A 13562-nucleotide genomic window follows, 5' to 3' on the forward strand; every position below is an offset into this window, starting at 1 on the left:
ATTTTTCATTGACAGAGGAGCTTCAACTAAATGTGGTTGTCAACTATAAGAGATGGTAGCTCTTTACGCAGTACAGTATGTATGTGCTGTGTGGGAGTGCAGTTCTCATTTACACTGTTTCTACCATGTATGTTTATAATGATTTTCTTTTAAGCTTTTGGCTAGCAACAGGTCCATTTATGGAAGAGAAGGAGGAGGAAGTGTGGGTCAGACCACACACTGTCTCCACTGGACACTGAATCTTGCTCTGGGTCACCAGTGCTCACCAAATCTTTTTTTCAGCAGGACAATGAAAGATACTCCTTTAGAGATGATCTGCAGGAGTCACTGCTGCATTCCATGTCTGCCTCCTGGAGAGATGAAGATTCCTCTGTTGAAAATGAATGAGGGGCCATGTGGCATGAGGTGTGTAGACTTATTGCTACTAATGTGCACTGAAAGAAGTACAACCTACTGGAAATACTGAACTCCTTCTGGCATAGCTGATAGATGCACATGATTGTTAGGGATTGGCTATCCAGCTGAAGGAGAAGCAATTGGCTCCTATCATCACCCACCTAGCAGGGATGTCTGGGTCTGTTACCTTGTGGCCAGCCTTCCACAAGGCCAGAAACCCATTCTATGTCTAACTCAATGTGTTCTTTTCTTTATGTCTCATTTTGCTTCCTTGTTCATGGTTTAACCTTTCCTATCACAACTTGTTCAAAGTCTGTGTTTATGTGTCTATCACAGCCATCTCCACCTTTTGTGTATATGCCGTGCCTGTCTGTGTATCTCTTCTGTGGTTGCTGTCTGCTCCTATTACATGCACTTTTCTCTCTCTCTTTATTCCTAATGACAAAAACAGAAAACCCCCCCCCCCCCATTCACGCCTTTTTCTCAACATGGAATCGCCCAACACAAGGACACTTTTTCTTGTCTCATTAGTGGATGCTGATTTGTTCTCATTTCTACCAGTGCCCAACAACTCTTCTACTTGAAATTAGTCCTTCACAGGTAACTGCTCAATATCACTTTATAATCTCTTATTTGATTATGAGTAAAAGAACCATTAAGAACTAAATAGAACTAACTATGAGAACCATTTAGCTGAGAAGACTAAGATAAATAAAAAGGCCAAATTCAGGCATCTAAGATGCTTTAGGAAAGAAAATACCTCCCACCCCACATTAGTGTTAAGTATGGAGATCCAGCTGTTACACATCCAGCTGAACTGGGAGAGTTATTTGCTGAGAAACTCTCACTTCTAAATGGGTATGAGGATTGTAACTATAAGACAGCTTGTAGCTCTGATGACTGTTAAAATATCTCATATGAGTTAGTTTCAAAGGTGTTGGGGGGGTCATTAAAAAGCACACCCACAGGCTCTGATGGTTGAAATGGATATTTTCTTTCTGGCATAACAAGTGGCTGGGTATCATACCTTCAAGTACTCTTTCAAAATCACTGAAGGAGGGATATGTTCCCAACATAGGGAAAGAAGCAGTTGTCCCAATACCTAAAGGATATATACAACAATCCCTGGACAACTATAGACCCATCAATTTGACCTCAATACTGGGTAAATGTTTTGAGCAAGCAATCTGTAGTCTGCTCCAGGTGGAGAGTGGACAAAGAGCTGATATATATGTCAACATGGTTTCCTTGTGGAGAGATTACGTTTGACTAATCTTATCCAATTTTATGATAACATCTGCTGCTCGATGGACTTGGAACTTGCTAGTGAAACTGTTTACCTAAATCTGATAAAAGGCTGTTAATTTGGTCCTCTATGACAGAATACTTGATGATTTGTTAAAACATGATATGAATATCTGCATTGAAAGCTGGACAACCACTTGGCTATTAAGAAGGAAATAAGAATGGGGCATTCTTTTCAAAAATAAGAACCGATGATTTGGAGGTCCCCTGGGACCTGTTCTTGGTCCCATGTTATTTGAGCTATTGATGTCTGTGTTCCTAATTTGACAGAGCACCTGACTAAGAAAATTCACTGATGACACTAAAGTGAAGTATGATCATCATAAATTGCAAAATGATCTAGACATTTTATTCAGGTGGGTCACTGAAAATGGAATGCAATTTATTCCAAGAAATGCAATGTGATGTGCTTTAGTTTTGGAGACAACCATGTTTCTTATGCTCTGAATAATAATTATGGTTTCCTTCTGTGTTTCCCTCTGTGTGCTCTTCCACTCTTTCCTACTTTCCTAACTACTCCATTTGCTCCCCATTTATATGATGAACAGAGTTTAAACAAAGTTTCCTGTTTGCAGTGCACAGTAACATTGTTCTGTCTTGTGGTTGCTGTACTTAGCTCTGCTGCCCTTATTTTGGCCATGTTTAGCTGGTTGCAGCAAGTGACCAGTCAAAGCACACAGTTGCATGCATGCACTGCCTGCCTGTTAGTTCATACCTTGGTCCTCACATCCTGCGTACCACCCTTTGTACATTATAGTGGCACTCCCCCACAGCTCCAGTGGCTCTACTCGACAGAGGCACTGGGAACTAAGGTTGGGTGGCACAATGCCAGGGTAATCCTATGGGCTACTCTTGTAAGGGCTCCAGGGCCATTAGCCTAGTACACACCTATGAACCTATGCTACTATACAACTGACTGTTTCCTTCCACTGGAACTCTGATTTGTCACACAATTTTTACTATGCATGACAGTGCTATCACATATCTTATTCATCTATAAGCAGCTCTTGTTCATATCACCCAGTGAAGTCATGGTTACTTAGAGGTGAATCAGACTTTGCATTATGCTATAAGAAAGAAAAAAGAAAAACTATTCAAGAATGACACATTTGTTATAATGCATATGACTTCAATAAGTAATCACACAAAGAAATTTCCCTTCAATATATGTAAATAAACTAAATGCATATTATATTTGAAGAACCTCTGCATTAGATTTCATCAGCCATTAATCTCCTTCAGTCATATGGGACATTGTTTTCATAGGACAAAGGAAGGTGCATGAATCCCATCTTGTGATATCTCAAGTCAGACTTCAGAATAAGAACAACAACAACTAGACCAGTTTCAAAGGGGCAGTACCTGCTTTTTTCTTATAGCTTTAAATCAGTCAGAATGCACAATCTAAAGGACATCTACTATGTCATATGAATTTGGAATGCTGCAAACAACAGATGGTAGAACAAATTAAAAGAATATGGTTAAATGACAGTGGTCTAACCTTTTAGATTTCATATGAGCAATGAGCCACAATCTGAAATTCCGAAACATGGCTGCTAAAGAAATAATGAGTAATTAATTAGGTAGTGAGATACCATGTGCTAAGTCACATGACAACATGCTACAGGACTGCAATTATTTCTTAATGACTGGCCCCCTGCAATATGATGTCATAGTGTTACCAGGCATGAGATGTACTTGACCATGAAACTGAGTACACAGGCAGGACATTTAATGTTAATAAAATAAAAATGATGGAAACAATTTATGTAATAAAAACTTTTAATCCCGAATGTAACACAATGTACAGTAGATATATTCTTACAGTATCAGTCAGTTTATCTATGAGACAACTCCTTTTAATAAGTTCCATGACTGGGTTTATCTTTTACACCTGTCAGACATTATCAACATTTAGGAAGTAGTGTTGTGGAGCAACAGGCAGCACTCTCACCTTTCAAGCAGAAAGCTCTGAGTTCTGTTCCCACAGCAAGAATATGGATTGCTGACATTGCAGTGCAGCATAAGGAGGTGCTGCACTCCCAAGTGTGTCCTTCTGACTAATCTGGTCAACAAAGGATAAATAAAATATACCACATTATGGCTTTGTAGCTCAGGGGTTACAGCACTGGTCTTATAAACCAGGGGTCAGGAGTTCAAATCTCATCAAAGCCTCTGCAAGCTATTTAGAGGGGAGGGTTTGGCATAATGGTTAAGGTGGTTACCTTACAGGCCAGAGGTACAAGGTTTGATTCTCACTAAGGGAAAATGGCTAGCCTTATAATGGTCCACAAAGGCAGCTAGACTAGTACTTACCTATCAACCTGCTTCTGGTGTAGACTTACTCGGTGATGTGGTGCCTAAATAAATACACCCAAACCCAAAAACATCAGAGACCGCTATATCTCCTGGGCAATGAAAAGTACTTTCCTGCAAATTATAAGCTTACAAAGAATATTTGGTACTTATACTGGTGCTAAGTGTTATATTTACACATATGCACTTGTCTGTTGTACAGGGAACTCCACATATGTTGGCTGGATTGACACACACACACACACACACACACAGTGGGAGGAGAATTTCAGAGCCATTAAAAGGGGTTTTATCATAGGCTAACTGGTATGGTAAAACTATATATATATATATATATATATATATATATATATATATATATATATTATATTTAACACTGATATTCCTCCTAATGGCTTCTGTGGCTGGGCTGAATCTCAGCAATAAGCAGCATGGATAAAGAGGACTTGTGTGTTCAAAACAGGAAGTGCTTTATTATGATATGAGCCTCACTTCTTAGATCAAGACTGCAAAAGTAACGACTGAAGAATGTGTGCGCCGAAGACTAGGTAGCCAAGTACAAAAGTATGCAATGGAGGATAGGGAGGTGGTGTTGCACCACACTTATGTGATTATGATGCAGCCATTACCAGTAGGTTAGAGCCAAGCAAACAGAAAAGCCATTATGGCTCCTAGTGGAAATACATCTTAGACTGCAATTTAATGCCCCTTTGTTATCGACCCTTCCAACACAGTATGGGGTCCTGGTGAAATGGACTTAAAGTTTACAAACTGTCATCTGGGAGGGTTAATAAAACTGGACAGATGTGGGGATATATTACATTTCTGATATATGGGAGGTCAGCTGATGGAAAGACCCCAAAAGTTCCTCACCAAGAGGATAAAGGGTCTTAAACATATGTCATATGCTGCCCGACTGAAAAAACTCTAGCTCTATTCAGTCGCATACCGCCTACTCAGAGGTGATCTGTGCCTGACGTACAAGGCCATGTCCAATCCTGAATTAATGGACATGCTCCACCTCAGAAAATCCAAATCCATCAGAGCCACGAGAACAAGTGACTTAAACCTCAACACAGAAATAAATAGGACGTGCTGGAGGGACAGATTCATAACCCAGAGGCTCCCTGCACTCTGGAACAGAATCCCAGTCCATGTTAGGCAGAGCCCCTCACCGACTCTATTCAAGAGAAATCTCGACGAGTGGATGGGAGATCGTAGGTTTACCCCGGGGGTCATCTCTGTGTCACTACTAGACAGAGGCATAGTAAACTAAACCCTAAAAGGGCATAGTATTCTCATCCTAAGGGGTGGTGTAAGCCACATACACTCTGGCTAGGCTTATAAATGCCTTAGGGCAGATAGCCTAGTACGAACCTATGAACCTATGAACCTATGGACTCGCTACATATCAAATGCCATCGAGATGTCTTTTCCCTCCTTAGTATCTCACTGGTGTCAGTACCTTCAACTACAAGTTTGTATTTCTTTCCAAAAAAATCCACGAACCATGAACTTGACCAACGAAGTTTTAATAATAGAGCTTAGAAAATACACACAATAAAATAAGCGCTTTCGTTTGGCACCTGCCAAACTTTTTCAAACAGTTAGTACATCACTTCCTGTAGTTTAAATAGTAGTTAATCGTGATGTAAGTGAAAAAATGATGACTTCCCTTTAATCTATATTTAAAGTGCTAACATGAAAAAACAAAAACATACGTAAATTGATCATTTTTTTATAGTTTTTTTATACAGTTTATTATATATATATATATATATATATATATATATATATACACATTTTTATATATATGCATTTTAAGTCATTTTAATATTTATTCAGCGTAAGGTCTTATGTTAATTTTATATAACATAAAAACGAACTACTATGAGACATGAATTCTTAAATGAAATTGTTTTAACATTTTAAAACACTTAATTACACTTATAATTATAATCAATCGATTATTTATCAAAATATATGTGCATCACTTTGATTAATTTTTTATATAATTTTTTTATATTACTTTCATAATTCATCATTTATTATGTTTTTTTAAAATACACTACGAGGGTAATTATATATTTTTTCAATGGCCGGATCAATAGACGACTTTTGGTCTGGTTACAAACACAACACTGCTATTATAACGAACATTTTATATACATATTAATTTTAGCAGAGTTTTTTTTATATAATGATATTTAATTGCTAATTATGGGTTAAAAATGTATTTTGCATTGTTGTGCTTAGGGTAGAAATATTATTATTATGAATTTCCAACAACTGATGTAGATACTTGTGTTGATTTAACTATAATAACTGATGAAATAGAATGTTAACGTTTTTATTAACTGCAAAAAGTTGATCAAATGTTTTGTGTTATAATATACATATATACTTTTCCGTTCCTTTTTCTTTTTTTTTTCTTCTTTGATTCAAAAGTGTAGGGTTAGAGTCCGTAGGATTATGCATTATTATTAGACACAACAAACACGCTAATCGAAAATGCTAAATAAAAAATATGTGCTGTTGGAATGCAACTTATGATCAATTTACGTATGTTTTTGTTTTTTCATGTTAGCACTTTAAACATAGATTAAAGGGAAGTCATCATTGTTTCACTTACATCACGATTAACTACTATTTAACCTACAGGAGGTGATGTACTAACTGTTTGAAAAAGTTTGGCAGGCGCCAAACGAAAGCGCTTATTTTATTGTGTGTATTTTCTAAGCTCTATTATTAAAACTTTGTTGGTCAAGTTCGTGGTTTGTGGATTTTTTTGGAAAGTTGTTGCTGCTCTTATTGTCTTGGTTGGTATTTTGAGACGCGGACATGGCTGAGACGGAGACTGCATCAGCATAGGATAGTATTCTTGTTAATTTAACGGAACTAATTGAGAGACTAACAGGGAGAATTGACCGTTTGGAACAGCGTGGTTTATCACAGGACTCTAACCTTTCTCTTCATGCTAACCCATTTGTGGATATAAACGGAACTGTTTCAGGTGAATTGGACAGAAGACGTTTTTCTTCAGGGAGTCAGTTGGAAGCTATAGAAGGTTAACTACCATCGACTTCAATAGAGCCTAATACTACAAGGAACAATAAAATATCCTCATGGTTAATTAATAACTATGGTTTTACACCAATAACAAGTACTGTCACAGGTACGCTAAAAACATTTAATGATAATCTAGCTGAATTGGATTACATTCTTTTAAAAGTAAAGAAACTGCAGATGGATAATAATTACTTTCAAGAGTGTTTAAAAAGGAAGATTGTTCCAAAGGGCTTGCGTGTGTGGAGATTTCCTACAGGACTTGTAGCTAATTCAACGTTACATATGGACTTAATCAAACTATTTGATAAATTTGGGTTTGATTATATGAATTTGGTTATCAATGACAACAAAAAGACTATAACTTTACTGTCAAAAAAGGCAGAAGAATTGAACAAGTTAGTGCAAAATGATTCTGCTTTTTCTGGCAATGACTATGATTACCAGCGTATCTTTAAATCTATTGATGAGAAAATGAAATTAATAAAAGACAGAAAGTTAAAAAAACTAGACCGAGATCTTAATTCTTATGGGCAAGGTATGGCATATCCCCCATCCCCAATTTCACAACAATGGGGATCTAAAATATCAGTTTATGACAATGGAAGTGTTAACAATGGTAATTTGTCTACAGTAGGAGAAGAAATTGCTTCAGAAGACAATCCTTTTTTAGAACTAGACCAATTTCCACCATTAAGGCGATCCGAGAGATTAATACAACGTCAGCAGTCATTCCAACCGCATGTTCAGACAAGGAATTGGGGACCGCAAAATCAAACCCAATATCGGGGAACTTCTATCAGAGGAAGAAACAAACAATACAGGGGCCAATGGAGGGGTTGTTAGTAAATGAAAATATTTCAAAGAGGCCTATTAAATATATAAATGCTACTGGAGACTTTACTGTTTATAATTATTCTGATTTTAATTTTGATGACTGTATTTGTGATTTATTTTCACGTGGTGAAACCTTTGTTCCCAGTAAAAGGATGAATGTAGTACATTCTGTTATCGATTTAAAAGTATTTGTGAGAAAGTTAAATTTAGGTTTACTTTTTCAAAATACTGAAGAGGTAACAAAACCATTATATGTCTCAAGTTCCTTTAATCCACCTTTGCATCCTACATTGGAACTTTTTGAAAAACTATGTGAGTTGGATTTTCGTAACCTGGACACATTTGGTTTGAGGAACAAAACATACAACTTGACACAAAATGAATCGAACACATTGAACATGATTATGAATACAGGAAACATTAGATTTATAAAGCCCGATAAGGGTAGTGGCATGACTATATTTAACATCTATGATTATAACAAGGCATTAGAAAATATTTTAACTAGTAATACATATTCACAGAGCTCTATAAATGAGCTGAATGGAGCATATAAATGTATTAGAGGAATTATTTATGACCTTTATATTGAAGGTAGTATAGATATTGATGAATTCAGCTATATGAATGTGTCCTATCCAAGGACACCTATTATGTTTGGTGTCCCTAAAATTCATAAGGATTTACTACAACCTCCATTTAGGCCAATAGTAGATGCACGGGGGTCCATAACTTACCCAATAGCAAAATTCATCGACAACAATTTAAAAACTTTTACATTAGGTGAAAAATACATGTTAAAAGATTCATGGGACTTTCTGTCCATCATAGGGTCTATTGACTATAATGAAAAGGATATTTTGGTAACAATTGATGTTAAGGATTTGTATTCTGTTATACCACATGAAGTTGGCATGGAGTGGTTTAATCTATTTTTATATGAAAAGGGTTTAAGCCAAGGAAAAATAAATGTATTTGATCAATTATTAGATATTTGCTTAAGAAATAACTTCATAATTTTTAATAAAAATATTTACTTACAAACTGAAGGGGTAGCAATGGGGTCTCCATGTGGGGGCCTGTATGCTAATACAGTGATGCACATATGGGAGAAGAAATATGTGTTTACAACAGAATATTTTAAACACTGTAAGACGTATTTACTCTTTTTAGATGACATATTTATTTTGTGGAGTGGAAATGTTGAAAAATTAAATGAATTCTTGGTGTATATAAATTCAACAACAACATTTTTAAAATTTACAGCAGTAATAAACTCAAATACTATAGCATATTTGGATGTGTTATTAGAAAAAGACAATACAAAGAAAGTATTTACATCTAAAATACATCGAAAAGAAACTTATAGTAATAGTCTATTACATTTAAACAGCTGCCATCCTTTTTCACAAAAAAGAGCAGTGTTAAAAGGCCAATTTGTGAGGGCCTCTAGAATGGTTAGCAACAGAGAAGATTTTATAAAAGAATGTTTGAACTTGAGTGAAATGTTTAGAAATAGAGGCTACCCGGATAAATTGATAAGTAACATTATGCATGAAGTGATAGCTAAACGGGACAATTTAGATTACATTCCATTAATTTTAAAGAGAACCATCCCAGTAGCTAATGAATTATTGATGGAAAATAGAAGGGAAGTACAAGACAGAAATAGTGAGGTTATAATTACCAACAATATTGATAAAACAGTTACTGTCAAAGATACTAAATTTTTGCTAAAAGTTTTATTACAACTTTTAATTCGGATAGTGAGGCAATAAATAGTATTATAAAGAAAAATTGGTTGCTTATCCAAGCAGATAGATCATTACATGGTTATTTTGATACAATTCCACCAACAGTATACAAAAAAGGAATGAATTTGAAAAATTGTTTAGAACAAAAAACAAATAGAGGTTTTGGTAGAACATATAGATGTGGCAGGTGTAAATACTGTTCTTTTGTGTTTGAAACTAATGAAGTTTTGATTAACGGTATTAAGGTTCACTTGAAAGAAAAGGCTTGTTGTGATAGTGAAAAGGTGGTTTATTGTGCTCTATGTTGTAATTGTACCACGTTTTACGTTGGTAAAACGGAAAGGAAATTTAAAGAACGAATAGGAGAGCATATCAGGGCTATACGTGATCATAATGATTTAAATGCCCTAGCAAAACATATTAGTATAGAAACTTCTCATAAGTTTAAATTTGTCGTTCTTGATGTTTAAAAAGTGGACAGTAGAGGTGGAGCATGGCAATTAAAACTTAAAAAAATAGAATTAGAATGGCAACTTAAACTGAATGCACACAACTGGCCAGGTTTGAATAACTTAGTATCAATCGCAAGTATACTCAAGTTAAAATCTGTTATGCGATAGTACTAATAGAGTCAATATTGCTGTTAATATCAGATTAAAATACTGAAAATTTAACAATATTATTTCTACAGTAAATTATATATATAAATACATTTTTTTATATTTTATTTATACAGTTTATTATATATATACACATTTTTTATATATATGCATTTTAAGTCATTTTAATATTTATTCAGCGTAAGGTCTTATGTTAATTTTATATAACATAAAAACGAACTACTATGAGACATGAATTCTTAAATGAAATTGTTTTAACATTTTAAAACACTTAATTACACTTATAATTATAATCAATCGATTATTTATCAAAATATATGTGCATCACTTTGATTAATTTTTTATATAATTTTTTTATATTACTTTCACAATTCATCATTTATTATGTTTTTTTAAAATACACTTCGAGGGTAATTATATATTTTTTCAATGGCCGGATTAATAGACGACTTTTGGTCTGGTTACAAACACAACACTGCTATTATAACGGACATTTTATATACATATTAATTTTAGCAGAGTTTTTTTTATATAATGATATTTAATTGCTAATTATGGGTTAAAAATTAAAAATGTATTTTGCATTGTTGTGCTTAGGGTAGAAATATTATTATTATGAATTTCCAACAACTGATGTAGATACTTGTGTTGATTTAACTATAATAACTGATGAAATAGAATGTTAACATTTTTATTAACTGCAAAAAGTTGATCAAATGTTTTGTGTTATAATATACATATATATTTTTCCGTTCCTTTTTCTTTTTTTTCTTCTTTGATTCAAAAGTGTAGGGTTAGAGTCTGTGGGATTATACATTATTATTAGACACAACAAACACGCTAATCGAAAATGCTAAATAAAAAATATGTGCTGTTGGAATGCAACTTATGATCAATTTACGTATGTTTTTGTTTTTTCATGTTAGCACTTTAAACATAGATTAAAGGGAAGTCATCATTTTTTCACTTACATCACGATTAACTACTATTTAAACTACAGGAAGTGATGTACTTACTGTTTGAAAAAGTTTGGCAGGCGCCAAACGAAAGCGCTTATTTTATTGTGTGTATTTTCTAAGCTCTATTATTAAAACTTCGTTGGTCAAGTTCGTGGTTTGTGGATTTTTTTGGAAAGTTGTTGCTGCTCTTATTGTCTTGGTAAGTTTGTATTTCTGCTACATTCATAAAAAATGGAAGCTGATTACAGAATAAATATAGAAGAATGGATCCCTAAGTTCATTAGCAATGATGCAGAAGCTGAGCTTTTTTTTTTACATTCACCTTATGGATAAGCCATGCATGCTTTTATTGGACAACCTCAATAAATGGAATATCATGTTAGCAACCTAAAGAGGTGGGTGGATTGTGTGAAAGAAGATCTGCGATAGTCAGGCATGAGTGTTGAAGAAGGCAGGAGTGTGGCACTGAATTAAGAGAGTTAGCAACAATTAACACGATACCCCGACCTCATGAAGAAAAAATGTGAACAAGGGGGTTGATGAGGATGATGATGTTTGCAACCTAACATCTGTGATGTAGACCACTTGTCTACGCAGTATATGGGACAAGAGATGGCCCATGTTGGCCATGCTTTTGTTTGCTAGGATGCTTTCAACAATTGGCATATTACCCCAGCTAGATTGTATAGCCTGGATTTGTCAAATGATAAATATTTCTAGCACTGTGGGCAATCAATGACTTGTTATTTACAACTACTCTAGGATTATCCAAAGATGTGGGTGTCCTGGGATATAATAGCAAAGGGAATATCCTGGGCCCTAAGCCTGTCTTTATCTTCCCTTTACAGATGTCAGGTTTTGGCTGTTTAATATTAGCAATTATCAGCACAATTTTCCAGATCTAGACCTGGTGTTAATTAAAACAGGTATATACATTTTATTGTCTATATTGTTTATATAAAGGAAATGTTATGTATTAATTGTTTCATAAATTTGAATACAAGCTCAGCAACTAGTATAACACAAATATGGATATGACCAAATGGAAAGTGTATCTGTATACTTCCTTCTCAGCCTTATTTATTTATTGTTGGATTAATTACTTTAATTTTAGCATGTTATCTAGATGGAATGTATAGACTGCTGTTAATATATGTTTACTTGATACCAGTATAAGATGTTTCAATGAATGTTTCATTAAGAAATAAAGGCTGCAATGAAGAGATCATTGGAGCAAGTACCAGAAGCAAATATTCTCCTAATGAAGTTGGCATTGACCACAACATTCATGAGTGAGAGGTCAGCCAGATGATGCCAAGGCACAATGCAGTTGGCAATCCACTTAGAAAATGTTTGCTTGGCAACTGTGAGTGTCCCTTCTCTCAAGCAAAGGTGATGAACAGCGTGTCCTATGTCTGGAACATACCTCTCAACCTGGAAACATCAAAAATCTGGACAAGGCCCATGAAAAATAGGTACAAATCCATACGCTGATTAACCCCGCCCACTTCAATGGGATTGTGAGATACCAACTTTCAAACACAAACTGAAGAACAGACAACCAAAATATGGCAGCAGAGTCCCCCTGCAGCCATTCCAATGACCCACTGCCTGGCTATTTCGACCTATTTTTCATAAACATTAATGTGTGCATGCATACTGCTGCTTTACTTCTACAATGATTATTTGGATTTTATTTTTACATTTTGCAGCACAACAGTGCACAAACACTAATAGACATCTGGTAAGCAAAGCAACACTTTCTCACAATGAAAATAGACATGGCATTAAAACGTCTCTGCCCTTGAACCTCACATTCATTGAAACAGCATTGAAACCCACACCACATCCAAAGAAAATGCATCTGGCCAGTGGTGGATAAAGATTACCTTTGGGCTGTCTTCAAATCATAGGCCCCTGGCTTGCACACAAAACAAGAAACATACATGCGTTCTTTGATACACCTTCCTGACTTTATTAAATTATATTCCTTGTATAATGCAGCACACTTGTTAGACTTAAGTTAGAGCACATTTTAAAATTTATTGTTTGAACATTTTTCCAGTAGGTAATGAAACAAAATGCATGATCCAATAATGACAAAACTGGCCAATTCAGAACATTTCCATCATAACAGTCTACCTACACACAATATATATATATATATATATATATATATATATATATATATATAGATATATATATAGATATGGAACCCGGACACGTGCGTGAATTTAACTTTCACCGAAAGTCAAATTCGCACTCACACATACCCAAAATTGCTGTTCATCGAAGCAGCAATTTTGGGT

At 34.9% G+C, this 13562-nt stretch overlaps 1 protein-coding gene and 1 non-coding gene across 2 annotated transcripts in view; one reads left to right on the forward strand and one right to left on the reverse strand.

Annotated features, from left to right (window-relative positions):
- Positions 1 to 13562, reverse strand: part of B4GALNT4 (beta-1,4-N-acetyl-galactosaminyltransferase 4) — a 1859522-nt gene that overhangs the window by 608324 nt on the left and 1237636 nt on the right. The gene's annotated exons all lie outside the window — the stretch shown is intronic.
- TRNAI-UAU lies at positions 3804 to 3876 on the forward strand. The gene has a single exon. It is a non-coding gene; the product is annotated as a tRNA-Ile (tRNA).

The sequence above is a fragment of the Protopterus annectens genome, chromosome 9.part0 (assembly GCF_019279795.1).
Source record: "Protopterus annectens isolate FY-2018-M chromosome 9.part0, PAN1.0, whole genome shotgun sequence".
NCBI lineage: Eukaryota > Metazoa > Chordata > Ceratodontiformes > Protopteridae > Protopterus > Protopterus annectens.